The sequence below is a fragment of the Canis lupus genome, chromosome 2 (assembly GCF_011100685.1).
Source record: "Canis lupus familiaris isolate Mischka breed German Shepherd chromosome 2, alternate assembly UU_Cfam_GSD_1.0, whole genome shotgun sequence".
NCBI classification, from domain to species: domain Eukaryota; kingdom Metazoa; phylum Chordata; class Mammalia; order Carnivora; family Canidae; genus Canis; species Canis lupus.
Window position 1 is genome coordinate 7,042,964 of NC_049223.1, and position 27,500 is coordinate 7,070,463.

General features: G+C 40.5%; 1 protein-coding gene across 1 annotated transcript in view; it reads right to left on the bottom strand.

Annotated features, from left to right (window-relative positions):
• The window catches only part of KIAA1217 (sickle tail protein homolog), a 733,798-nt gene that overhangs the window by 321,139 nt on the left and 385,159 nt on the right, over positions 1-27,500 (bottom strand). The gene's annotated exons all lie outside the window — the stretch shown is intronic.

The window sequence follows — 27,500 nt, forward strand, 5'->3', positions numbered from 1 at the left end:
GGCTCCCGGTGCATGGAGCCTGCTTCTCCCTCTGCCTGTGTCTCTGCCTCTCTCTCTCTCTCTGTGACTATCATAAATAAATAAAAATTAAAAAAAATATATTAAAAAAAAAAAGAACATGCATACTTCCACTAAGCTCCCCTTCCCCAAACAAACATAAGTACATGCAAAGAGCCCTATAGACCCAACCTACTTCCTAAACAAAACCAAATTCAAACAGACAAGCAAACAAAGCCACCACAATCTCCTTACAAGAAAGAGTCACTTTTGAAGATGGATTTTAAGAATACAGAACTGTGAACTCAGCTGATCACCAAATATCAAGTAAACAAGAAAAAAACCCACCAAGAAGGATCAGCATGTATGTGGTCTTCTAACTGGATCCCCATTGGTGCTAAACTGAATTCCAGAGTCCTTTCAAAGCCCACTTAAATTCTATCTCTTTTTTTTAAGATTTTATTTATTTATTACAGAGAGACAGAGAGAGAGAGAGAGAGAGAGAGAAGAGGCAGAGACACAGGCAGAGGGAGAAGCAGGTTCCATGCAGGAAGAAAAGAACTTGGTCCTTTCTTAGGGTTCCATGGCTCCAACCACTGTTAGCAAAATAAACATGAAAGACATTCCTGGCACCACCCTTTCTCTCACCACAATATGCAATTAATAACTAAAGCCCACCTAATTACTCTCCTATGTACTATTTGAATTCATCCTATCAGCACCTTTCTTCTGGACAATTGCAAAGTCTTCCCAGCTAGTCTCTCCAGGTACATGCTTTGCTTCAATCTAGAGCTAAAACAATCCGAAAGACAAAAATGATCATGCTACTTCCCTTCGACGGAAGCCACTGCCCTTAGGATACGTTCCAAACTCCTCAGCCTGGCCACAAGGCCCTGAATGATCTGACCACTTGCTACTTCTCTAACTGGGAAGAAGTAGCCTGGGGACTCAAGTCCTGTTGCTCCCTGTCCCTTCCAAGAAGGGGCCATACTCCTTCCCGCCTCAGAGCTTTATGCATCTCCCTTCCTAGCCAAGTCCTACTCCTCCTTCAGTTCTCAACTCCATCTCAGCAAAGAAACATTCTCTGACACCTGCCACTGCTACATCAGACCCCCACTTAAATATTCCCACAGCTCTTGTCATCTCCCCTTGTAATCCACATCATACTTTCCAGTCCTTATTCATTGTCAGCTTCCCAAAGGAGGTTAGAAATGTCTAGATAACAGGGACCATGTCTGCCTCAATCAATGCTGTATTCCATGTACCCTGCACCTAATTTGTGCTCAAATCATTGTTGAATGAACACATTAATGAATGACATGTGCTGTCTAAATCAATGATTCATACGTTTCACTATGCAGAAGAATTCCGGGAAGCCAATTTAGCAGATCCATGATCAGCCCTGGGAATCTACCTTTTTACCAAGAGCTCTGGAGGACTTTGGTCTAGATTTCCCTTGGCTCACACTCTGAAGAGCAATACTCCAAGATGCAGACAGCAGGGGTGGGTGGGTGGGGGTAGGGAGAGAAGCAGAATTGAGATTAAACAGACAAAGGGAGCAAAATGTGAGAAATTAAATAACAATAGGAGATCTATGTAATTGTTCAAACAACCACTGAACCTCTGAAGGACTACGTGACAGATTGTCAAATGAAATCCTCAGACAATGAGAGCCCAACACACTTAGAAGAAGAAGCCATCTGGAGTGGCTGGAGGTCTGTGTGTGTGTGTGTGGGGGGGGGGCGTGGGTTGTTAAAACAGGAAAATAAATTTGAGAATGAGGTTGGAGGGGAGAAGATGGGAAGAAATGGTATTACAGAAGGATACAGGAGCATGAGTTTAGAGGAAGGAGGGTAGAGGGCAAGAAGTGAACTACTTTGCTTGAAAGTCCAGAAGTTGAGTGGCTAGGAATATGATTAGAAATAGGGAAGGGTCTGACTGGAGAGGTAATGAGGAGAGTCAGGATATGCCACCCTAAAATAGGCCACTTTGGCATAAGGATTATTTTGAGGTGAAGGCCACTGAGAAGCAGTAAATGCAGGGAGAACTTGCTGCCCTCTTCTTTTCTGTCTAAAAGAAGGGCATATATTTCTCTCTGTAAAGGTGTCCTGCCTCCCCTCTCTGCTATCAAAGAAGATGACTCTCTTCACTGGAGAGGGTAGTCAGTTTGAATCTGCATAACAGAACTCAAAATCCTTACCTTATTCAACCCTTACCTCTTCTTGGCTTCCCCCATATATTTACTTACCTTCCCACAATTAACTCCTCTAGAAGCCCAAACCTATTTTCCTTTGTCCTGTCACTTCTCTATAATTTACCACCTTTTATTAAAACAGTATAAGCTTCCAGGTCTACCCACTTTTAAGCATTTTCAATTATTATTCTAGATTTATTTTCAAGTAATCTCTAGACCCAACATGGGACTTGAATTTACAACCCCTAGATGCATACTCCACCCACTTAGCCAGACTGGCACCCTAGGGCTCTCAATTCTTTTAGGTGAGGTCTCTGATGTGCATATGAAATAAACCTCCTCTCCTATGAATCTCTGCCTGTTGTCACTTTAATTCACAGGTCCCAGTCACTGAAGATAAGATGTAGAGGTGAAGTTTTTTTTTTTTCCTTCTCCTACCTTAAGCAAAGGAATGACAGCCAGAAATTCCCAAACGTAATACTTGACTTGCAATCTAAATAAAGGGCTTAAATTTGAGATACTTAAAAAAAAAAAATCCTCTGTTTTTATAGTATGCCCCACCTTCCTGATGTACTGAAGGACTTCTCCATAATGTAGACTTCATGTGAGTTGTAAAAATATAGGACAAAGAATTAAGGCTAAAGAAGATGGTGTGTACATCATGTCAGAGAGGCACTTCGTTCTAAGACCATGAGTGCTGAAGAATTTCAAGGAAAACGGAACAGCTGAAATGTAAGTCTAACTGTGAACTCAGTTAACATAAGAGGAGTCCTTTTTCTACCTTACTTATTTCATGTCTGCTTTGATGAGCAGTGGAGACAGCTTGAAAGGGATCAGGATATTCTTCCCCAAACTATTCCACTTTGGTATAAGGATTATTTAGAGCTGAAAGCAATTAAGGAACAGCAGACCCAGGAGAAACTCTCTGTCCTCCTCCTTTCTGCTTAAAAGCAGGGCATAAATTTCCCTTTGTGAAGGTGTGCCCCACACCTGTTCCAGGAACAACTCTTATCACTGGAGACAGAGTCAGCACTGAGATGAGTCCGCATAAACACATCTTACTAAAATAACCCGTATCTTCCACTAGTTCCCTTTCTATATATATTTTCTTTTTTAAAAAAGATTTTATTTCTTTATTTGAGGGAGGGAGGGAGAGAGAGAGAGAAAGAGAGAACAAGCAGGGGTGGGGGCAGAGGGAGAAGGAGAAGCAGACTCCCTGCTGAGCAGGGAGCCCAATGCAGGGCTTGATCCCAGGGCCCTGAGATCAAGACCTGAGCCAAATGTAGATACCTAACCTACTGAGCCACCCAGGCACCCCTACCCCCATTTACTTTCTAGTTGCTTCTGCACAATTTATTGTCCCTTGAAGCCCAAAGAAGAGCTGTGGTTAAATGGTATATTAACCCCTGAAACTAACCACCTTTTTGAGTTTCACTTCTTTTCGGACAACTCCTATCCATGTAAAATATTAATGAAATTAATATTCTCCTGTTAATATTCTCCTGTTAATCTGTTCTTCATCAATTAAATTTGTTAGGCCTCCATATGCTGAACACCAGAGGAAAAGTTCTTCCTCCCCAGCAGAATCTACTTGCTGAAGCTCAAATGGCACAACCCAAAACATATAGTGGCTGACTGGATGGAACAGGGATTGTGAAAAAGAACAAAGAGGGTGCACCTGGGCAGCTCAGTTGGTTAATTGTCAGTGAATTGTCCTTCAGCTCAGGTCGTGATCCTGGGGTTCCGGGATTGAGCCCCACATAAGGCTCCCTGCTCAGTGGGGAGTCTGCTTCCCCCCCTCCTTCAGCCCCTCCCCGCTGCTTGTGCTCTCTCTCAAATAAATAAATAAAATATTTTAAAAAGGAACAAAGGAAAACTCCAGAATTTCACCCCGACGAGATCCTGTCAGAGTGCCCACAACCAGTTCCCGAGTGTATGGAATGTGTAGGTGGTGCGGTAATAGAACTGAAAGGAGCTGGCTTTATGTCCTGGTTCCAACACTTCAATGCCAGGTGGATTATCCTCTGCTCAACTGCACATTCTTCATCTGTGAAATGGAGATACAATTTCTCGCCATCCTTACAGGGTTGTGTAGGGAAAGCATTTGTGAACTCTAAGTTACTTTATACATAGAAAGCATTGTGAAATTCTATCAATAAGGCAATAAATAGCTCTTAAGTTGATTTCATTTTTTTCTTAAGTTTCTACGCAAGTGACATTCAAGTAAACATTAGTTGTGGTAGATGATACAAGGTATAGCGGTAAAATGATTCTGAATGGTACATAACATTCTTCTGTATATATATCATCTCTTTGGCCTCACTTCACTTGCTTTCCTGAGAATAAACATATTAAACCCCAGCAGTACATCAATGTTACTCTCCAAAGGCTAAATACTGCAGGAATTTATATCTGATATTTAGGAAAAATGCCAAACCTGGCGATATCTGTATACACATTAGATAAGAGATTCAGCAAACAGATGCTCCTTCTTGCAATCAGCCAAGAACTTCTAATATTCTGACAACTTGTTAATCAACCAACATATGGTATCACTTTCGTAAACACAACACTCAGATTTTGCTTTTTACAGGGCATTTTCTGAGAGAAGTAATGGTCCTGACTCATCAACACTATTCACTGGAAACCAAGTGAAGCTAGCCTCCGCCACCACCTTACATTTGTTTAATTACTTGGGGAGAAAATAAATACAGGCATTGATTTGGATTTTATGCAGTTTATTCCTGAGTTGAGAATTTTAAAACCTCATCCCTTAGACATTTGCAAAAGTAGTAGAATATTTTCTTTATACAGATTTATGTGTACAGATACGTGTATATGTCAAAAAATTTCTATAGTTTCTATTTTAGTTTCCTACGGCTGCTATAATAGTATGGAAAACTGAATGGCTTAAAACAAGATAAAAATTTTAAAAAGCAACAGGATAAAAAGAAGACAAATTTATTTCCTCATGCTTCTGGAGGCTGGAAGACTGATATCAAGCTGTTCGGAAGGCCCCACTCCCTCCTAAGCTTCTAAGGAAGGATCTTTTCTTCCCTCCTCCCAATTCTGGTAGCTCTTGAGGCACATCCCTCCAATCAATCTTGGCCTCACCTTCACATGGCCATCTCCCTTCTGTGTTTGCATCCAAACTTATTCTTATGAAAAGGACACCAGTCATATGGGATCAGGGATCACTGTACTCCTGTATGACCACATCTTAACCTAATTATACCTACAAAGATCCTATTTCCAAATAGGGTCACATTCACAGGTCTGGATGGGAGTTAGGGCTTCAGTGTACCCTTTTTGGGCACACAATATCTAAACAGAACAAATCTGAGCCTATAAGATAACTCTGTTAGGCATTTGTGAACTTTTTCTACCAATACTATTACTATGCGGGATCATCCTCGGGTTCCTTGAAGTGGGCCCAGCTGACTCAAATACTGACCTGATGCTCATAATAACCCTTTTCTGGGGTGCCTGAGTGGCTCAGTTATTTGAGCAATTGAGTCTTGATTTCGGCTCAGGTCATGATCTTGTGGTCATGGAATCAAGCCCCATGTCAGGCTCCACACTGAGGGGGGAGTCTGCTTGAGATTCTCTCTCTCTCTCCCTCTGCCCCTCTCCCTACCCCTCCCTATGCTCATGCTCTCTCTCTCTCTCTAATAAATAAATAAATAGATCTTAAAACAAAAAACAAAAAACTTCTTTGTACATTTCCTTCCCATCCCAGGAATCTCTTCTAACCATCTCCTTTCTTTGTGAATCCACTTTTCTCCTGGCTTCGACTGCACTCTTCAGTCCCCAATCCCTACCTCTGTGATCAACCCCAGCATGTCTTCACCCTTGCTCTCAAGCACCACTTCATTGGGCCACAGCTCAGCTTTCCAGCCAGACCCTAAACCAACCTAGTCCCCTACTCCACCCAGTGCACCAAGTTCTGCCAGCACCACTGAGGGGTGTGAGATCCCCTCCTTCCTGCACAAAGGGAACCAGCCAGGCCCTAGCTAGGTGAGAGGGGGTGTGGGCAGGTGGGAAATTACCTTTTGAAGGGCTTCAAACCGTCTACTTTCCCAATGCTTATGTCTACAGTGATGGGGTTAACAGCATCGTCATGGCCATTCACCTAAGTCCTCCACTTCTGAGGTTTCAGTAATAATGTTTATTCCTAATATTTCAGAAAATTATATATTTTATGTGCTTTGATGACAACAAAACTACCTCCTCTATGAGATGTTTAGAAGTTCTATCTAGGGGCACCTGGGTGGCTCAGTCGGTTAAGTGTGCCTTCAGTTCAAGTCATGATCCCGGGGTCCTGGGATCAAGCCCCATATTGGGCTTCCTTCTCAGTGGGGAGTCTGCTTCTCCTTCTCCCTCTGCCCCTCCCCACAGCTCATGCTCACTCTTTCTCTCTCTCTCAAATAATAAATAAAATCTTAAAAAAAAATAAAAGCTCTACCTACATTCAAGATGACCAGGATTATCAAAAGACACCAAGACCCTATGTGCTTTCTCAGTCCTGAATTCTAGTCAGAACCTGCACCTCCACTAAGAAAACTACATAGGTCCCTCCACAGTCTTGACCTCAGTCTCCTATATCTACACCCCCCACCACTGAAAGCCCTCTCATTTGAGGTGTGACCAACCTCACCCTGACAAAGTCAACTCAGCTGTGGCTTCAATTGGCCTTCTGGAGCATTTGAGAGGCTTGATCACCTATTTCCTCCTGAAACATTCTCTTTACTGGCTTCTGGGACACCACCCTCACCTGTTTCTCCTTCTCCTTGCAGATCCCTTCCTCAGGCTTCTCTGCTACCTCTCCTTTGAGCCCCATATTTGCATATTTGCCTCTGCAAAATCTCCTCTTGGGTATCTAATGGACTTCTCAAACTTAACATGCCCCAAACAAAAATTCCTAATTTCCCACTCCTAGCCCCTCCCCTTCCAAGCCTGGTCTACCTATGGGCCCCCACCTAGGTCTGTGACACTCCCATGATTAGAGCTACTCAGGCCCTAAATTACATTTTGTTTTTTGTTTTACATTTTCCCATATTTATTGAACTAAAATTGACATACAACATTGTGTATGTTTAAGGTATATACTGTGATGATTTGATATACATATATAATGAGAAATGATGACCACATCTATTACCTCACATAGTTACCATTTTTGTTGTTGTGTTGAGAACATTTCAGCCTTATTCTCTAAACAACTTTCAAGTATACAATACAGTATTGTTAACTATCATCCTTGTGCTCTACATCAGATCCTCAGATCTGGATCATACACCAGATCATCTCCTAACTGGCAGTTTGGACCCTTTGACCAACATCTGTTCCTTTCTACCATCCCCTGGCCCCTGGCAGCCACCAACAAACCCTGATTCTCTGAGTGCAGCCTTTTTAGATTTCACATATAAGTGATCATACCGTATTTGTCTTTCTTTAACTGATTTCACCTAGCATGATGCTCTCAAGGTCCATCCATATTGTCACAATGGCAATAGTTCCTTCTTTTTTATGGTTAAATAACATTCCACCAGAATTACTTTTTTCTCTAAAACTCCATATCCAATTTATAGAGTACAATTTACAGAGATCTTTTCACTCTACTTCAAAAATAGATCCCAAATCTGACTCCTTCTCTACTGCTCCCACCTCATCAAAGTCACCATCTCCTCCCATGTAAGACTTTGGAAGAGCCTGTAACCCATGTCCCTGTAAGTTTACAGGGACTCCTTTGTCAAGAACACCATGCCAAGTCATCAATATTCTCTCCTTAATTTATGCATTCTGTGTGCGTCTGTGTGCAAGTTGGTGGGTACATATCAGTTTGTTCTTTCTAAAGGGTTTCCCTGAGACTATACCCTAAGCTTTAATAATCAAATTAATTCAATCAATTAAAGTTATAAGCCCTTTATAGTTCCTTAGAGACTTGGATTTAACCTTGTGGCAGACATTGGGCTTTTTAATCAATGAAATGTAAGCAAGGGAAAGGCAACAATGTACTGAAGTAGTGCCTGAATGTAGATATTTCAGATTAAGGTGTTTAGGGACCTGATTATGTAACTTGAATATTTTAGTGGAGGTGTGACCCCAAATGCACTATGTCAAAACAATGTGGTCTCATGTGAATTGTTTTCTTTGGTGGCCTAAGAAGGAGAGAACACCCTCTTTTTGGAAGGGCACGGTTGCCCCAGGAAGAACATGAACTTCTCACTCTTCAATCTCCTGGAAGAGTCCTCTTCTGTGATAGGATAGGAAATTAGGTTTTAAGGTATAGCTTTAGTCTTGGGTGTGTAGGTGTGCATGTGTGTACAGGCACATGATGAAGGTGGTAGGGAGGAATGCCTTCCTTTCCCCTAGGGGCTGGTGGTATGATGTGGATTCTAAGATATGGAGATGCCCGGGGGGCACCCTGAGGTGAAGGGCGAGCTGGTCAGGTCATAAGGCAGGTGAATTAACTTTTTAGTTATGCAGAACAACGTAAAAGTCCATGTTCATTTCAGAGTGAGCTAGGAAGGTGAGAGCAGGTCTGATGCATCAGGTCATAGTGGGAAAGTAGGAGTGAACAATATATCTTAAACACTTTTAGAATAATATGCATGGAGAGCCTGAGTCTGAACTTGTGGACAAGAAGGGAAATATGAATGGCACTGAACTCTTTGGTCAACTATTGGGTCTTAAACAAGGATTATTCCCCTGTGGGCACTAATATTAGCCAATAGTTTATAAAATACTTACAGTTGACCCTTGAACAACATGGATTGAACTGCATGGGTCCACTTATATATGGATTTTTTTCTGGTGCATAAATATAGTATAATAAATGTATTTTCTCTTTATTATAGTTTTCTCAATAACATTTTCTTCTTTTTAAAATTTTATTTATTTATTCATGAGAGACACACAGAGAGAGGCAGAGACAGGTAGAGGGAGAAGCAAACTCCCTGCGGGGAGTGCAATGTGGGACTCCATCCCAGGACCTCAGGATCACTCCCTAAGCTAAAGGCAGTTGCTCAGCCATGGAGCCACCCAGGTGCCCCTCATAACATTTTCTTTTCTCTAGCCTATTATTTGTAAGAATACAGTATATAATATATATTATATAATTTTGTATTATTTGTATGCTTTATGTATATATAAACATGCAAATATACAAAATATGTGTTAATCAACTGTTTATATCGCTGGTAAGGCTTCCAGTCAACAGTAGGCTAATGTAGTTAAGTTTCAGGGAAAGCAAGTTATACATGGATTTTCGACTGCACCAGGTGTCAGCACCCCTAACACCCACGTTGTGCAGAGGCCTACTGTACAGTGTGCCAAGTGTGCTCTAACCACTGGACAAGTGTTGACTCTAATTCTCACAACAGCTGAAGTCAAACTCTCTGAGTGCAGGTTCTGGCTCTAATACATACAAGGTGTGACCTTGGCAAAGTTAGCTTCTCTGGGCCTCTGTTTACTCATCAGTAGAAAAAAAGAAATAATAGCACCTATTTCTCTGAGCCATTGTGAGAATGAGTGATTTTAAGAACTACACAGAGGGGCACCTGGGTGACTCAGTTAAGCATCTGACTCTTGATTCAGCTCAGGTCATGATCTCAGGGTTGTGAGGCTCTGGGCTGACTGGAGAGTCTTCTGGAGATTCTCTCTCTCTGCTCTTCCACACAACCTTCACTAGCACATGTGCCTGCTCTCAAAAACAAACAAACAAACAAACAAACAAAAAAAACCCCCAAAACTATACAGACTGCCTCTCGAAATTGTGACTGAGCAGTCATCTTTCAAAATCCTGGAACAGGCTCTTTATCCTGTCCTTGAATCTGGACAGGACAAAAATACCTTCCTGGTCTAGCGGTAGTAGGAAAATGGCTCCTCTAGAAATGGCAAATTATTTGACAGCTTTTCCTTTAAAGCTTTTCTCCTTTTTCAGTATTCGAGGGAAAGTCACAGCAAAGGGTTAGCTCCTGCTGCCTCAATAGAAATCCAAAATTTCTAATTTATTTAGTTCTGTTCCCCCCACTGTGTGTTACACATTCAGTACAGCGACCCACAGTTGTGGGCTTAAATTCCACTTCCATCACCTACCAGCTAGATGACCTTTGTCAAGTCATTTGCCTTCTCAAAGTCTGTTCCCTCCTTGGTTAAATGGGAATAAAAATAGTACTGACCTCAGGGTGCCTGGGTGGCTCAGTGGGTTAAGTGTCTGACTCTTGATTTTGGCTAAGGTCATGATCTTGGCTCAGGTCACGATCTCAGGGTCATAAAACTGAGCCTGCACTGGGCATCAGGGCCGTGCTGGGCCTGGAGACTACTTCAGGAGTCTCTACCTCTCCCCTGCCCTGCCACCTCAAAAAAAAAAAAAAAAAGAAAAGCAAAAAGCACTAATCTCAGAGGATCTCATGAGGATTATATTAAAATAAGTATGTAAACTGCTCCTTGTAGCTCTTGGTTTGCAGGAAGCTTTCGGTAACTCCTAGCTATTTTCTAGTTTGGATTGTGGTGTTGATCAGCATTATTGAAGGGAGAAAGAGTATTTTATTTTAAATTGTTTCAGTGCGTTTTATTAAGATTTTTAAAGGTCATGTATTTTAAAAACATGCCATGAGGTCTTTATAAATATCTAGATTAGTGAAGTCTTTTCCAGTCATGTCATATTCCTTATTTGTGAGATCTTTTCCGTGGAAATGTGTCTTAGAACTTTTCTCATCAGGGATGTATATTTTGGTGTTATAAATTCACCACAAAATGATGAAGATGAAGATGATGATGATGATGATGATGCCCATGACCAACCTCATCACTTTGATGCCTAATTTGATGAGGATAATTCAGATTGAATGAAATCTCTGAGTGAATGAAATGCTTTATGCCTTGTTTGCTCTTGGCAGAGTGAGCCTGCTGATCTGAGCTCTGAGCTATCCCTCGCGGGTTGGTAAGGATCAGTTTTGCTGATGCAGTTCAGAGATGAGAGTGTTTATAAACTACATTTGAACATTGCTTTTCCACGAATCCTTATTGGGCAGAATGCTGCCTTGTAACAAGCATGTCCATCTGGAATGACCCCTTCAGAGGATTTTATAGCCAGAGCACCCAGAGGAAATGAAGCTTCTTTACCCATCAGGTAGTTCCAGCAAGGATATCTTGCAACTACAAACCATACTATTTTTAATTTTTCTAACTTTCAATTCATGCAGACTTTTCTTTAAGTTTATAGATTATCTTTTAGAGTCACACAATTCCAGTCAATTCAGAATAGAAATGGATGGAGCCAACTTCAATCTTTTGTTACATAGACAGTAGAGGTGGCAGGGATATGAACAGAAAGCCAGAAGTGGTGAGGGTTTTTTGACCTACCATATCCATTCACTGCTCCTTTGTCCTCTCTCTATCATAGAACTTGGATTTACTTACTAAGTCTTCCTCCTCAGACTGTAGTATGAGGAAGGTTGCCAAAGAAGAGCCTCCCCTGGGGATGCATCCAGGCAGCACATTCCTGCAAACCCCACTGCCTCTCCATTTCACAGCCAGGAAAATAATGGAGTCCCCAAATGAGGCAAATTTCATACAATGGACGTGGGGACAGATAGAAGAGTGTCTATGTTTCCTTTAAAAGCCAAAGAACAGACACCTGAAAAAGACTCATTCATCAAACACAAAGCCCAGTCCCCCTGGGACTCCTACCTTCCTCTCCTGCTTTCAGGAGCAACTTTATTTCCCTGTTCTAAAGTCTCAACTTGCTACTAAGCAATGAGCAGCAAATGCTGCAAAATATTGAACACAAAACAGTCTTTTCAATGCTGTTGTATTTAGGACAGAGACAAACTAGCATTGGAAAATGTTATTCTTAATTTGAGTTTTTGTGTAATGCATGGATATGTGTAGATAATTAGGCCCAATAGTCCCTATACTAGGACCAAATCTGTGCATTTTCCTTAGTTAGAAGAGAGATGGACTGGCATAATATATTCAATTATTGCTATTAAATGTAGCTTGTTTCTGAAAAAAAAATCCCTTCAAACTTTTTGAATATTAGTGAATTATACTCCAAAGCAGTAATGTAGTTAGATGTTTAGTGTTTTATGAATATAGGTTACTTTATGTCCTATAAATTGTTCAACATCACAAGCACCATGAATGGGCTGCCATGAAAGCAAGATAGTGACCAAACCTAGAAGACAAACCTATCCTGTCTATGAGAAGCACCCTTTCTCTTGGAAGGGTCCTGGTCCCCTGGGAGCCTGAAGGCTGTATATATCCTAGCACAGTGAACCCAGGACAGGTTAAATACTCAGTAAAATTTGACTGACTTGCTAATTGATTATCACCATCTTTTCCAAATCTATATTTCATTTATTAATTTATCATTTTTTGGATTTATTGACTAACTACTAGGTATGGGATATAATAGGGAACAAAACTAATTTCTTTACCTTGTGGAGCTAGCCTTCTGGTAGCAGAGATGACAGGAAACAAAGACTGGTAAATGAAATAAAAAAGCAGGACAAGGGATAGAGAGTGCAGGCAGTGTTATTTCAATGATGGGAGGATGATGATTAGGGAAGGTGTCTTTGATGAGGTAATATTGATGCTTAGGGACCTGCATGAGGGGGTAGAGGGAGTCCCACAGTTACCCAGAGGAAAATATTCCAGGTAGAAGGAATAGTAAACATGTGCAAACATCCTGAGGCAAAGCATGTCTGATAAATAGAGCACCAAGAAGTCTCCAGAAGAGACCAGAACAGAGGAAATAAAGGGGAGAGTATTAGAAAATGGTCAAGAAGGGCCGGTATGGGCCAAACCATTAGGGTCTTGTAAAATTTTATGTCCAGTATGATGAAAAGTGATGATACATTTACTGAGAGCCATCTTGCCTCAAAGCTCTGAGTTTCAGTGCCGTCGGTAATTAAAAGAAAAATAAAGATAAGAGCGGGCACAGCACGAAAATGTGATGTGTGGAAGATTTTGCTGTACCTCATGCTTCTGGAGTTAACTAAACTCATCAGGGCAGCCAACCTTCCGGCCTGCTTCACCAGGCCCTGTTGGCAGCTGGCATCTCCGTGAATCATGGCCCTGGATGAGCCCCTCCAGCCCCTGGATCTCATGCTTGGCAAGCACACCTGAGTGTGGGAACAACTTCAGAACCACTGCTGGATGATCCAGATGAAAAATGATCTCTTTACTGTGGGGTTTGCTTTTGCTTAAAAAATGAAAAGCAATTTCTCCAGGAACTGGAGGTGGGGTGCTCTGGAAAGGAGGGTGTCCTTTGAGGCTCACACGTGGGAACACTGATAATGTCAAGCAGTGGCCACGGAGAGCCCGAGACTCGCTTTGTTGAGTGCTAAACCGGGGGCTGTGCCTTCTGCTGCCGCAGGGACTGTCAGGAAATCCTCCCACATAGGAAATCCTCCAACATATTGGCGACTCTGCTGGTTCTTCCCAACTCACTTTATCATGCAGAAAAGAACCTAATTCTTGAATAATCAGCTCTTCTGTCATGTTTCTCCTAAAACAAGAAAATGCAGGGATCATTGAGGGAAGGAATTCTCCTCACCCCCACCCCTTGCAAAAGGTCTCTGTGGCACAGAGGAAATGGCCCTGCGATATTTCAGCTTCTGCTTACAAGTTTTCTTTGGAACGAGGCCATGCTCTAGGCAGACAAACTCCGGACTGAAGCCCAGGTTATCTGCTTACTTGCATGTGTCCTCGGGCAAATGACAGACTTTCCTCAGGCCTGTTTCCTCATCTGAGAAAAAGAATAATTCCCAACTTATAAAGTACACTTTAAGGATAGGGAATTATGTGCCTGTACCTGTATCTATACCTATATCTACATATTACCTAGCATCTAGCAGAATGTTAATTATTGATGGTTTTAGTTTTTTCTACTATTATTAGGAATTCAAATCTTATAATTTTTAGTTCTCTGTATTACATAACCCCTGAAATATCCAGGATTCAATTTCAGCAGCGGACTGAGAGTAAAGAATCTGTCAGAATCAGGGTCAGAATTAGAACCTTAATGTTCTATCCACTAACAAAGGTCAAAGGTCAAGGTTCTTTTTTATGATTTTATTTATTTATTTATTTGACACAGAGAGAGAGAGAGAACCCACAAGCACACAAGCAAGGGGGAGAAGCTGGGGGAGGGAGAGGGAGAATCAGACTCTCCACTGAGCAAGGAGTTTGATGTAGGGCTCAATCTCAGGACTCCAGGATCATGACTTGAGCTGAAGGCCGATGCTTAACCAACAGAGCCACCCACGCACCCAGTTATTTATTTATTTATTTATTTATTTATTTTAGTTTTTTAATTTTAATTCCAGTATAGTTAACATACAGTGTTATATTAGTTTCAGGTATACGATATAGTGATTCAGACATTCTATACCTTACTTAGTGCTTATCATGATAAGTTTTATTCTTAATCCCCATCGCCTATTTCCACATCCCTCACCCACCTCCCCACTGGTAACCATCTGTTTGTTCTCTATAGTTAAGAGTCTGTTTCTTGGTTTCTCTCTCTCTCTCTCTTTCTCTCTCTCTCACACACACACACACACACACTCACGTTTTACCCCTTTGTTTGCTTGTTTTCTTTCCTAAATTCCACAAATGAGTGAAATCATAAGGCATTGGTCTTTCTTTGACTGACTTATTTCTCCTAGCATTATACCCTCTAGCTCTATCCATGTCATTGCAAATAGCAAGATTTCACTCTCATATGGCTGAATAATATTCTATTATATATATCTATCATATCCTCTTTATAACAAAGGCCATGGTTTTAAGGGAAGAGATAATGCCTAGTCAGGAAAAGACAAATACTTCCTAAATATGTTGTCACTCTGCTCTAAGACCTGGTCAATCCATCATATTCCTCTTTCTCATTGAGTCCAGACCAGAATCCTGCTCAGAATCCTTCTTAACACAGTACCTCTGACATCCTTTAGCAATAGATGTCAACTGTAAATGGAGATAAAGCCTAATTCCTATAGTTGGTCTAATGATGATGAGAAAATAGTGTTTTTATAAAGTAAAGGAAAGGAGTACGGTGAATGAGGAAAGGGGCTGGTAGAGGGATATAATTATATAATAGAAGGTCAATGAGTTTTCCACAGTTATTAGGATTGGGCAAAAGTGGAAAAATCCTCATGCCCCTGGAAGTGAGATGGCCTGGCCTAGCCAGTTGTGTGACTGCTGGAGAGGGTCAGAGGCTGTTCCACCTCAGGTTAGGTTTTGGGTAGGCTCTATAGAACTTTAGGGAAGATAAACATGCCCTGGGCTTGGGATGTCAACCAACAAATGACTTTACAAATGAATTCCACAAAATTATTTTCACGACACATACATACAAGATTTTGGTTTCCCTTACCTTTTTGTTTTATCTAAAGAAACATACACACACATAAACACACATGCACTCACACAAACACACAGAGCCTTTCTAATATCTCTAGGTTGATGTTATTCTGTTACCCAGTGCTTTCTATCATAAGGTAGATGAGGGGAGTTCTTGAGAGCAGATTCATCATTAAAATTTAGAGAGATCCAAGCAAGGCAGGGTTTTACCAGTTTATTATTCATTAGGTATCTTTTTTTTTTCTTTTAAAAGTGTGTTCTCTGTTTTGTTTTGTTTTATTTTGACCATTCAAGAAATCTGTTTTCTCTCTTTTTTTTAAATTTTTTTTTTTTTATTTATTTATGATAGTCACACAGAGAGAGAGAGAGAGGCAGAGACACAGGCAGAGGAAGAAGCAGGCTCCATGCACCGGGAGCCCGATGTGGGATTTGATCCTGGATCTTCAGGATCGCGCCCTGGGCCAAAGGCAGGCGCTAAACCGCTGCGCCACCCAGGGATCCCTGTTTTCTCTCTTTTTTAAGTAAGCTCCATACCCAAGTGAGGCTTGAACTCATGACTCCAAGATCCATTAACTGAGCCAGTCAAGCGCCTCATACTTTCTCTAAAAATAGATTATGTAAAACTCAAAGCTATATTCTTTTACCTTAATCAGTATCCTTCCTTTCCAAACTTTTTTCCTCCAGCTACCAACCCCTAAACTGTTTCTTCTGATGTAGGCTTTTCTGAACTGAACATGGATCTCAGCAGGTCTTCCCTTGAACTAGCTTTCAGCAGCAACAAAAAATGCCTTTTCAGGATGTCCACCAATTCAGGAATAGTCTCACAGCTTTTCCTAGTGATTTATTTATCAAGTAAGGCTATGAGGACGGTGTTTTTCTCTCATCCAGCCACTCAGTTTTAGCAAAAAGTAGTTTTGAAATTTTAAAAATGATTTGCCCAAAGGTTTGAAAAAAGTCCTTTGAAGTTTCAAGAAAATGAGTTACAGAAAATTAGCTTTGAGTCCTCTCACAGGAGGCACAAGGAAGGAAAAAGGGCAACTGAGTCTGCAGGACTTGGTGAGTCTTGAATCGTGGATTTTATAAACTGTCTTGTCACCTTACACTCTGACAAAAACCAGCAATAGATCCCCCAAAGAAAAAAACAAATGCCTGAGAAACTTGCTTACTGAAAGGCCACCGAATTGCCTTTTTCCTCCTGTAACTAGGTGACTGGATAGTCTGAACTCAGTGTTGAAAACACAGAATGGTTTATTTTTCCCAGTTACTGCCTTCAGCCATGCTGTCAAATACGTTTTTTTCGTCCCTTAATGACAGCTCAGCTACATCCTGTAAACTTCTGCTCACCTTCAGTTATGAAGTCCAGGCCGGCTTAAAACTTTTTTTTTAAAAAAAGGTTTTATTTATTTATTCATGAAAGACAGAGAGAGAGAGAGAGAGAGAGAGAGAGAGAGAGGGGGGCAGAGACACAGGCAGAGGGAGAAGCAGGCTCCATGCAGGGAGCCTGATGTGGGACTCGATCCCGGGTCTCCAGGATCATACACTGGGCCAAAGGCAGGCGCCAAACCGCTGAGCCACCCAGGGATCCCCCCAGCTTAAAACTTTAATCTCATATCCAATTTAAATCTCATCCCCTTCCTTCCTCTAGCACAGACTGGTTCTAGGGATGTGCCATTGGGATCCGACATCATCTGCCTCTGGGCACCTCTTTTCAATCCTCCTCCAAAATCTGTCTCCTCAGTGGGTTTGGGGCAGTGGGGAGGTATCAGGTGAGTCCTCTCTGGATGCTCTTTTTTTTTTTTTTTTCCTTTTGCTTCTCAGGCTAACACTGACAAGCTCTTGGCATTTACTATGTGACAGGATCTAAATGTGGCCCTTGGGTGCTTGACTTCTCTTCTGGCTGGTGGTTTTGGAGGATCTATACAGTTCTTGGAGGCAAACCATCAGAATCCTGGTCAACATCTCCTACTCCAACACAGCTTCCCCTACCAGGAGCACTCTCCCTCCAGGCCATGCCCAAGCATTCTCTTAGAAACTCAGGAACCCTTGTGTGCTAGTGGAGAGCTCTCAACATGGTGCCAGGCCACGCCTGTTCCATGCAGGAATCTCATCCATCCTTGCCATCACCCTTACTACTTTCAGCTTCATAACCAGTTCTTTGCTTTGCCATTCCTTTCTCCTATTCTCTTTCCCCAAATCAGCAGGGCACAAGAACTGACTTTCTGGTCTGCTACCTGAGTAGAGGTTCAGCCAGCAAGGGATGTGTCACTCTCTTCCTCTTGCTAACACCTTTCCCTCAAGGCAATCTTCTCTTGGCTTCAAGAGGGGAGAGCAGCCCCACTATCCCCACAAAAAGACTCCCTGGCTACAGTGAACACTGCAGTCATGGTGTGGGGCCAATTATTTCAAGAAATTCCCATCCTTTTTTCGCCCTCCTGGGGCATTGTTGTTGGTTCCAGTAGCAGGGCGAATTCTTCTAAGACCTTTGGGGAAGGTGTTTGCCCCAAGTTGTTTGGGGGTTATTGCTAATGTGCAAGATCTGAAACCTCCTTGATCTCAGTTTTCGTCCCTACTTGCCAATTCCCAACATCTCCTAAAATTCATCTCTGTCAAACCAGAAGTCTTTCCAAACTGACCGATTCATTTATCCATTTGACAAATATTTCTCTTTTTAAAAGATTTTTATTTATTTGACAGAGAGAGAGAGTACAAGCAGGGGGAATAGCAGAGGGAGTGGGAGAAGCAGACTCCCTGCTGAGCAGGGAGCTAGGGAGCTCAGTCCCAGGGTCCCAAGATCATGGCCTGAGCTAATGGCAGAAGCTTAAGCTTAACCAACTGAGTCACTTAGGCACTCCTATTCAACAAATATTTCTTGAGTGCCTACTCTGTACTGGGAACTGTTGTGGGCACTGGGGATATGGCAGCAAATAGGACAGATAGGCTTACCTTTCTCAGACAGTCTACATTCTATTGGAGGTGACTACTTTAGACAGGCATGCTAGCAAGATGATTTGAAATGGTGCTAAGTGCTCCGAGATAGTAGAATGCAGAGTAGGATGAGTGCAGGGGAAGGCCACCACTTGAGCCTGATGTCTGGACAAGGCTTATCTGAAGGTAAGATCCCTGAACTGGAGTAAGGCAGGGCAAATGCAAAGGCCTTCAAGTGGGAGCCTGTTTCAAGGAATTAGAAGATAAGCAAATGATTGGTTTTTCCATTCTCATCTCAGAGTTAAACCTCCCAAGATGCATTTCTATTTACTCTGCTTGCTCTAGGCTAGTTTGAGAGATAAAGATCTCCACTGCTGGTTCTGTTGCTAGTCCACATTGCATATGCTAGGCTGTTGCGGCTGTCTCTCTAGACTTAAGGGTTTGAGACATGAAGGAGCCTTTTAACTCATTTATGTGGGTCATGTATTTGGGAGAATTCTTATCAGAAAGCTGCTGTAACTCTGGCCAAATTACCACCCATGGAAACCTCAGCTACCATGCAATGGAAGTATAGAATTAGAAGTCTTCCTTCCCATGTCTAATTTCTTCCTAATGGGATTTATGGATGAATACACTTGCATATTAAAATGTGTGTTACACCTAAGAGCCTTATATAATTAAAATATATGTTATTGTGAGACTTGCCTACTAGAACAAAGTATGTATAACGAAGAGAAAGGAAATAAGGTCCGAGAAAGCTCAAGGGTGCCATTTCTCATTGGTTTATTACTCTGAAATAAGAGAAAGCTCATTGGAATTGCCCATTTTGTTACACAAAATTGCCTTTATAATATTCATGCCCCAAGTGGCATATTTCTTAGTGTCATGGAATTTTAGAGTTGAAAGATATCTTTGAGATCATTAATAACAACCTTATCATTTGATAATTTGAGATAATAATAATAATATCGTTTGAGATAAGATATCCAAAAGGCTAAGAAACATTCCAAAAATCATATAACATTCATAATTGTAGAGTTGAACTTGAATCCAAACCTATTTACTCTCAGTCTACTAGTCTTGCCACTACATTGTAGGACCTCTATGCTAAGACTACCTGATATACATTATGTCGAAGACCAGAGCCAGCTATGTTCTCAGCATAGTTAGATTAGAGGTATTATGGTTGGTAGTCTCCAAGTTTGTGCCCAATGAACCATGCCTCCTGATATTCACACCCTCATGTAGTCCCCTTCTACTTTATAGCCCGATTGGTCTGTATGACCAATAGACTATTGCAGAAGCGATAGTATGTTACTTCCAAGATTAGGTTATAAAAGACTATGGCTACCATCTTGGTCTCTCTTGGATCACTTACTCTGGGGAAGCCAGCTGTCATGTTGTGAGGATCCTCAAACAGCCTATAGTGAGGAAATGAGATACTTGATCAACAACTAGAAAAAAACTGAGTCTTGCTAACAAGCATGCTAGTAAGCTTAGAGGCAGATCCTCCAGCCTCATGTGACCCTAGCTTCAGGTGATGGCTTAACTTCAACCTCACAAGACACCCTGAGCCTGAACTACTGAGCTAAATAGAGTCCTAATACAGAAAAACTATAAGATATTAACTATTTGTTATTTAGGCTGACATTGTGGGGAGTTAATTTTTTTGTGTGCAGTAATAGATAACTAATACAGGCACAGTGCTTTAATTATTTTAAATCACTTTTGATACCATGTGATGGGCTGCATCACTCAGAGACAACTCCATTTTCTCACCTCTTTTCACGCAGGGTAGAGACAGATACTTGCTCTGTTCAAGGACCTGCCTCAGCTCAGTCTCTGCCAACAGGGTTGAAGAGGGAGGAGGGTAGCCCTGCCAAATGCCAACCACGCCTCCTCAAGGATAATGCATGGCAGATGTTAGCCTGTGTTAAACTTTTGTTGGAAAACCTAGAACAAAGGCATGGTGGTAGTTTGATGTTCACAGAGAAGAGTGAATACAAAGCATGGCTTTAAGCAGACTTCCTTTAAACATGCACAATCTTTGGTGCTATTTTCATGCTTTAGGAGAACTCAAAATTTTCTGCCCTTTTCCTGCCTAGAATTTGGTAGAGAGAAATTTGAAGATGTTAGTGAACTCTAATTTCATATTTTTTTAACCAGTTCCAGGAATGTGGGCTCTTTGAAATACTTTTGATTTAGCATAAGCGATACACTTATGATGATGATCCACTTGGCACCTGAGTCATCCCACCTTTGTTTCTCTGTGAGACCTTCTCTTTCCTTCTTCAGAGTGATGTGTGAGCTCACTAGATTTATAAAGTGTCTTAAAGGTGATTCTGTTTAGTTAGTATCATTTCTTGCCCATTACCTTTATACCACTAGTCTTCCTGTATGAGTACAACTGAGCTTGGATTGGTGTTTCCCTTGTCTCTGTGTTTCCCTTGTCTCTGTGTGTCTCTTTCCTGGTACCCCACATTGATTCTCTGAATTCAAGGACATTCAAGACTTCAAAAAGATTTAATAAATGTCACCAAAAAACTGCCAATGCCTAAGAGGCTGGCATGCTAAGGAAAAAGTTGCATAATGGTATAATACCAACTCAACCTAGACATGAACTTTCTTAAGTGTGACTTTGCATATCATGTTCATCTTCTCAACCTTCTCATGAAAGAAGTACAAAAAAAGAAAAAACCCCACAAATCCATGACCCACTGCTACATAGTTGAGATATCAAGACAAAAAAGTCTCCTGTGCATTAGTAATGTCTTTCAGGAGTTAGAGTCCAATCTTCACATAGTGAGAGGTGAGGGCTGGATGAGAAGTACTAAAAGGTATGACAAACAAGGAGATCTGAGGGGATGTCAGAAGGCTTTCTCTTCCCCCTATTTCTTTCCCTCCTGCAATGTCTGAAATTTTCCATTACAATAGAAGTCCTTGCATTTGAGTTATAGGCTTCTGAAATACAAATACTCTTAGGAGTTTTACCTGTTCTCTGTTCTTAATATTTTATGCTGAAGTAGTTTACCAGACATGTCTCCTCAGGGTTCTGAGAGAATAAACGTTTTATGGAAGAGAGGGAGATAAGATCCAGCCAAATTTAGACCAAGAGACACCTCCTGAGGACAGCTATGTCTCTGGGGAGCCAGAGCTGTTCACTCATTCTTATAGGGATTTGATGTCAGAGGTGAGGTTTTTGCTTTTTGAAACGTTTACAGGTAGGGCACTAAATGTTAAGCACTCACAGGGATTACAAATAGAATAGTTGAATTTTTAAATAAGAATTTATAGATTTGTGGGGGCCTGGTAATTAATGCTATTAAATTCAAGCACTTTGGGGACCACTTTAGTATTTCAATGTTAGCCATAGTAAAGCCAGGAAGTGCAAAAGTTGAAGTTCTCATGGCAAGAGTAATTCATCCCCATTACACATTCTTGACAGAATCCTTACAAGCTGTAGAAATTTGTGTCTCTAACATACTCAGTTTGCTGAGCTGCTTTTGCAAAAGAGGACAGCACAGTTAGTTCCTTCAGGGCAATATGGTTACATTTTCAGTCTCATTATAGGACTCTTGGCATTTAGTTTGAAAGGCCAAGAGGAAAATCCATTTGTAGAACTTTTTGCAAGAGGTAAGAGCCAAAATAGAACAGGGAAGCCATTGTTTGTCTGTTCTCTATGGAAACAGAGCATTCAAGTTTGATGAAACAAGGCTTTTTCCAATTGAAAATTGAAATTAAAAAAGACTATTATTCACACAGCATCAAAAACTTGAAATATTTAAGGATCAATTTTACCAAAAAATGTGCAAAGCATGTAAACTGAAAATTAGAAAATATTGTTCAAAAAAGTTAAGACCCTAGGATGCCTGGGTAGCTCAGCGGTTGAGCGTTTGCAGCTTGTGGGGTCGTGGAATCAAGTCCCATATCAGGCTCCCTGTGGGGAGTCCGCTTTTCCCTCTGCCTGTATCTCTGCCTCTTTTCTCTATGTGTCTCTCATGAATAATGGAATAAAATCTTAAAAAAAAAAAAAAGGAATGGGTTGAGATATTTACTGTTAAGATGTCAAATTTCACAAATTAATGTTTTCTAACAAGTATCCCAGGGAGTTTTTTTTTAAATTGATAAAAATGATTGTAAAATGCATATTAAATGGATAGAACTTTAAATGGCCAAAAGAGCTATAAGAAAGAAAAAAGAAAAACAAAGTTGGAGGACTAACACTACCTGACTTCGTGACTTATTATTAAGCTATAGCAGTCCAGACCCTGTGGAATTAGCAGAAAGATTAACAAATATATCAATGTAACAGAATACAGAATACAGATATAGACCTACAAAGACAACTGATTTTTGACAAAGGTGCAAAGGCAATTCTATTGGAAAGAATACTCTTTTCAACAAATAGTACTGAGAGAATTGAATATCCATATGCAAAAAAAGAACTAATTTCAATTGGTATTTTGTGCCAGATTAAAAAAATGATACCACATATATCATAGACTTAAATATGAATTCTAAAACTATAAAACCTAAAGAAGAAAACAAAGAGAAGAATCTTTGTGACCTTGGGACGGCAAAATCTGACACCAGAAACAAGATCTGCCGAAGAACAAAATGGCAAAATTCTGATGGACTTCATCAGAATTAAACATTTCTGCTCTTTAAAAGATATCATTAAAAGAACCAAAAGACAAGCCAGAGACTGGGGAGAAAATCTTTGCAAGCCATATATTTGACAAAATATTTATGCTGGAATGTATAAAGAGCTCTCAAAAATCAGCAATAAGAAAAATGACCCAATAAAACATGAGCAAAGGATTTGAACAGATGCATCTCCAGAAAAGATATAAGGATGGCAAATTAGCACACAAAAAAATTCAACATAATTATTCATTAAGGTAATACAAAGTAACATCACATTGAGATACACTGTGCTTAAGATGATTAAAATGAAAAACACGAATCATGCCAAGTGTTGGTAGGAGGAACCAGAATTTTCATATGCTGCTACTGAGAATGTAAAATGGCCCAAACATTTTGGACAACAGTTTGGTAGTTTCTTAAACACATATTTACCATGTGATCTAGCCGTTTTGTAACTAGGATATACTCAGGAGCAATTAAGGTGTTTCAAAATGCATCTCGGGGGACACCGGGGTGGCTCAGTCAGTTAAGTGGCCTACTCTTGATTTCAGCTCAGGTCATGATCTCAGGGTCTTGAGACTGGCTCAGGTCATGATCTCAGGGTCTTGGGATTGAGTCTGTGGTGGCCTCTGTGCTCAGCAAGGAGTCTGCTCAAGGATTTCTTTCCCTCTCCCCTCAACCCCTCCCCCACCTCAAATAAATAAATCAATAAATCTTTAAAATGTACCTAGGATTTGTTTTAATTAGGTACAATAAGACACACAGACACAGAAATGACTGTTATGAAGGACGAAGTTTTACTCGCTGTTCTCTAGAAACAGAAGGCATGACACACCCACAGGGGCACCACAAGGGGAAGCCCAGCGTCAATTAGGATGTTAGAGGGAGCAAGGGGAAACATAGGCAAAAGCTTTCACTTTGGTTTTTGTAGGAAGGAATGGGCAAGTCAGGGTAAGCAAGCTAATTAGGATTAGGGCTGCTCTACTTGTCTGATACATAGCCCTGGATGATTAGAGCCGGTGGATAGTGGTCTGGAGTATAAGAGCCCCATAAGAGAGGAAGCTGAGGAGTCGGGGTTCTATATTGGTTAGTTTGTATATAAAAGGTGCACTTGAACACATATGATTAATACAGAAATCACATATACATACAAAGATTTCACATGAATGACCATACCAACTGTATTTGTAGCAGTCCCAAACTGAAAACAACCCAAATACATGCTAACAGCTACATGGATAAACAGATTATGGCATATCCAAACAATGGTCTACTACTCAGGAATAAAAAGTAATGGAGTATTGATAAATGCAACAACATAGATGAATCTCAAAATAATTATGCTGAGTAAAAGAAGGGGACAGAAATGGAGTATAGAAAATACCAACTAATTTATATAGTGACAAAACACAGATCAGTGGTTGCCTGTGATAAGGTTCGATAGAGAATGATATTAAATATAGAAACAGGGGATCCCTGGGTGGATTAGTGGTTTAGTGCCTCCTCTGGCCCAGGGTGTGATCCTGGGGTCCCAGGATCCAGTCCCGTGTTGGGCTCCCTGCATGGAGCCTGCTTCTCCCTCTGCCTGTGTCTCTGCCTCTCTCTCTCTCTCTCTCTCTCTCTCTCTCTTTCTCTCTGTGCCTCTCATGAATAAATAAATAAAAACTTTTAAAAATTAAAAAAATAGAAACAAGGATACATTAACAATGAATTTTATGAAAAAGAATAAAGAAATTGATTCTAGTTACTGTAGCATCAAAAACAATAAAATACTTAGGAATAACTTTAATGATATGAAAGATCTATACTCTGAAAACTATAAGATATTGATGAAAGAAATTGAAAAAGAAAGAGATAATTGGAAAAGTGTCCTATGTTTATGTACTGGAAGAGTAAATATTGTTAAAATGTCAATACTACTGAAAGCCATTTATAGATTCAGTGCAATCTTTATCAAGATTCCAATAGCACTTTTTATAGAAGCAGATAAAAATACTCCTAAAATTTATAAGGAACCACAAAAAGACCACTATAGCCAAAGTAATCCTGAGAAAGAAGAACAAAGCAGGATGTATTACTGATTTCAAGCTATATATAAAATCTGTGGTGATCAAAACAGTATAGTACTGGCAAAAAACAGACACAGACCAATGGAACAGAAGCGAGAGCCCAGAAATAAACACATGCACATATAGTTAACTAATCTTTGATAAGGGAGCCAAGAATACCCAATGGAGAAAAGATGGCCTTGTCAACAAGTGTTACTGGGATAACTGGATTTTCACATGTAAAACAATGAAACTGGACCCACATCCTATACCCACTCACAAAAATTAACTCAAAATGATTTAAAGACTTAATGAAACCATGAAACCCCTTGAAAACAAAGAATAAAGCTTCTTGACATGGGTCTTGGTCATGATTTTTTTTTGGATATACCAGCTAAGGCACAAGCAACAAAATAAAAAATAAACGGGTAGGACTACATCAAACTGAAAATTTCTGACAGCAAATGAAACCATCAACAAAGTGAAAAGCAACCTATGGAATGGAAAAATATTTGCAAACCATATATCTGATAAGGGGTTAATATCCAAAACATATAAAAAAAAAAACCTCATCCAACTCAAAACAAAACAAGATGAATAACTCAATTAAAGAAATGGGCAAAGAATCTGAATAGATATTTCTCCAGAAAAGATATATAGAAGGCCAACACGTAGAAGAAAAGATGCTCAACATCACTAGTCATTCAGGAAATGCAAATCAAAACTACATGGAGATATCACCTCATGCTTTTAGAATGGCCATCATCAAAAAGATGAGAGAACAAAGCTAGTGTAGATGTGGAACCCTTGTACACTATTGGTGTGATTACATATTGGTGCAGCCACTATGGACAATAGTATGGAGGGTCCTCAAAAAATTAAGAATAGAACTACCAGGGCCACCTGGATCAGTCAGCTGAATGTCCAACTCTTGGTTTCGACTCAGGTCATGATCTGAGGGTCATGAAATTGAGCCCCACGTTGGGCTCTGCACTCAGTGGGGAGTGTGAGATTCTCTCTTTCCCTCTGCCTCTGCTTCCCTCCCACCAGCTCACACACACTCTCTCTATCTAAAATAAATAAATACATCTAAAAAAAAAAAGAAAAAAGAATAGAACTACCACATGACCCAGTACTTCCACTTCTGGGAATATATCCAAAGGAAATGAAAACACTATCTCAGAAAGGTATCTGCACCCCCATGTTCATGGCAGCATTATTCACAGTAGCCAAAACATGGAAACAACTTGTCTACTGATGGATATAAATGAAATGTGATATTATTCAGTCATAAAAAAATGAGGAAATCCTGCCATTTGTGATAACATGGAAGGACCCTGAAGGCATTATATAAGTGAAATAAGTCAAAGCAAGAAAAATACTGTATAATCTCATTTATATGTAACATCTAAAACCAAAACACCACGACAGCCCGGGTGGCTCAGCGGTTTAGTGCCTGCCTTCAGCCCAGGGAGTGATCCTGGAGTCCTGGGATCGAGTCTCTCTGTGTGGAGCCTGCTCCTCCCTCTGCCTGTGTCTCTGCCTCTCTCTTTTTCTATATCTCTCATGAATAAATAAATAAAATCTTTAAAAAATAAAACCAAAACACCAGAATCATAGAAAAAGAGATCAGACTTGAGGTTACCAGAGGCAGAGAGGAGAGTGGGTGGGTGGGTGGTGGTTAGTGGGGGAAGGTGCTCAAAAGGTACAGACTTCCAGTGATAAGATAAATAAGTACTGGGGATGTACAGCATGATGACTCATGCTGCTGTGTCATGTATAGAAAGGTTGTTAAGACAGGAGATCCTAAGATTGTTATCACACACAAAAAATAGGAACAAGGAAACTTTTGAGGGTGGTGGACGTGTCATTATCTTGATTGTGATGATGGTTTCGTAGTCTATACATACTTTGAGGCTTATCAAATAGTACATTTTTTTTGATAATGAAATATATCTTTAATAGCTTCTGGTCAAGAAAAATTTTCTGAACTTCAAAGTGGGAGAACAAATCACTGAGGAGAAGATTGATGAGTTTGACTGCATAAAGAGTTGAATATTCCATATGTTTTCACATAGCGATTTAAATGTGTGCAGTTCCTTTAGGCCATTTATACCTCGTTGATAAAGCTATTTACAACTGCCTGTCGAGGGAATGTTTTATATTTTAGTCTTTGAAATTATCTGATCAGAGTATAGAAAACTCTTAGCCCAATTTGAGGTCACAGAGTTGCCCGGGATTCCTGCAGGTCCAAGATTTCCTGGAAAGCAAACTGGACTAGGAGTTAGTGATCTTGGTTCCAGCTCTGTCACTGA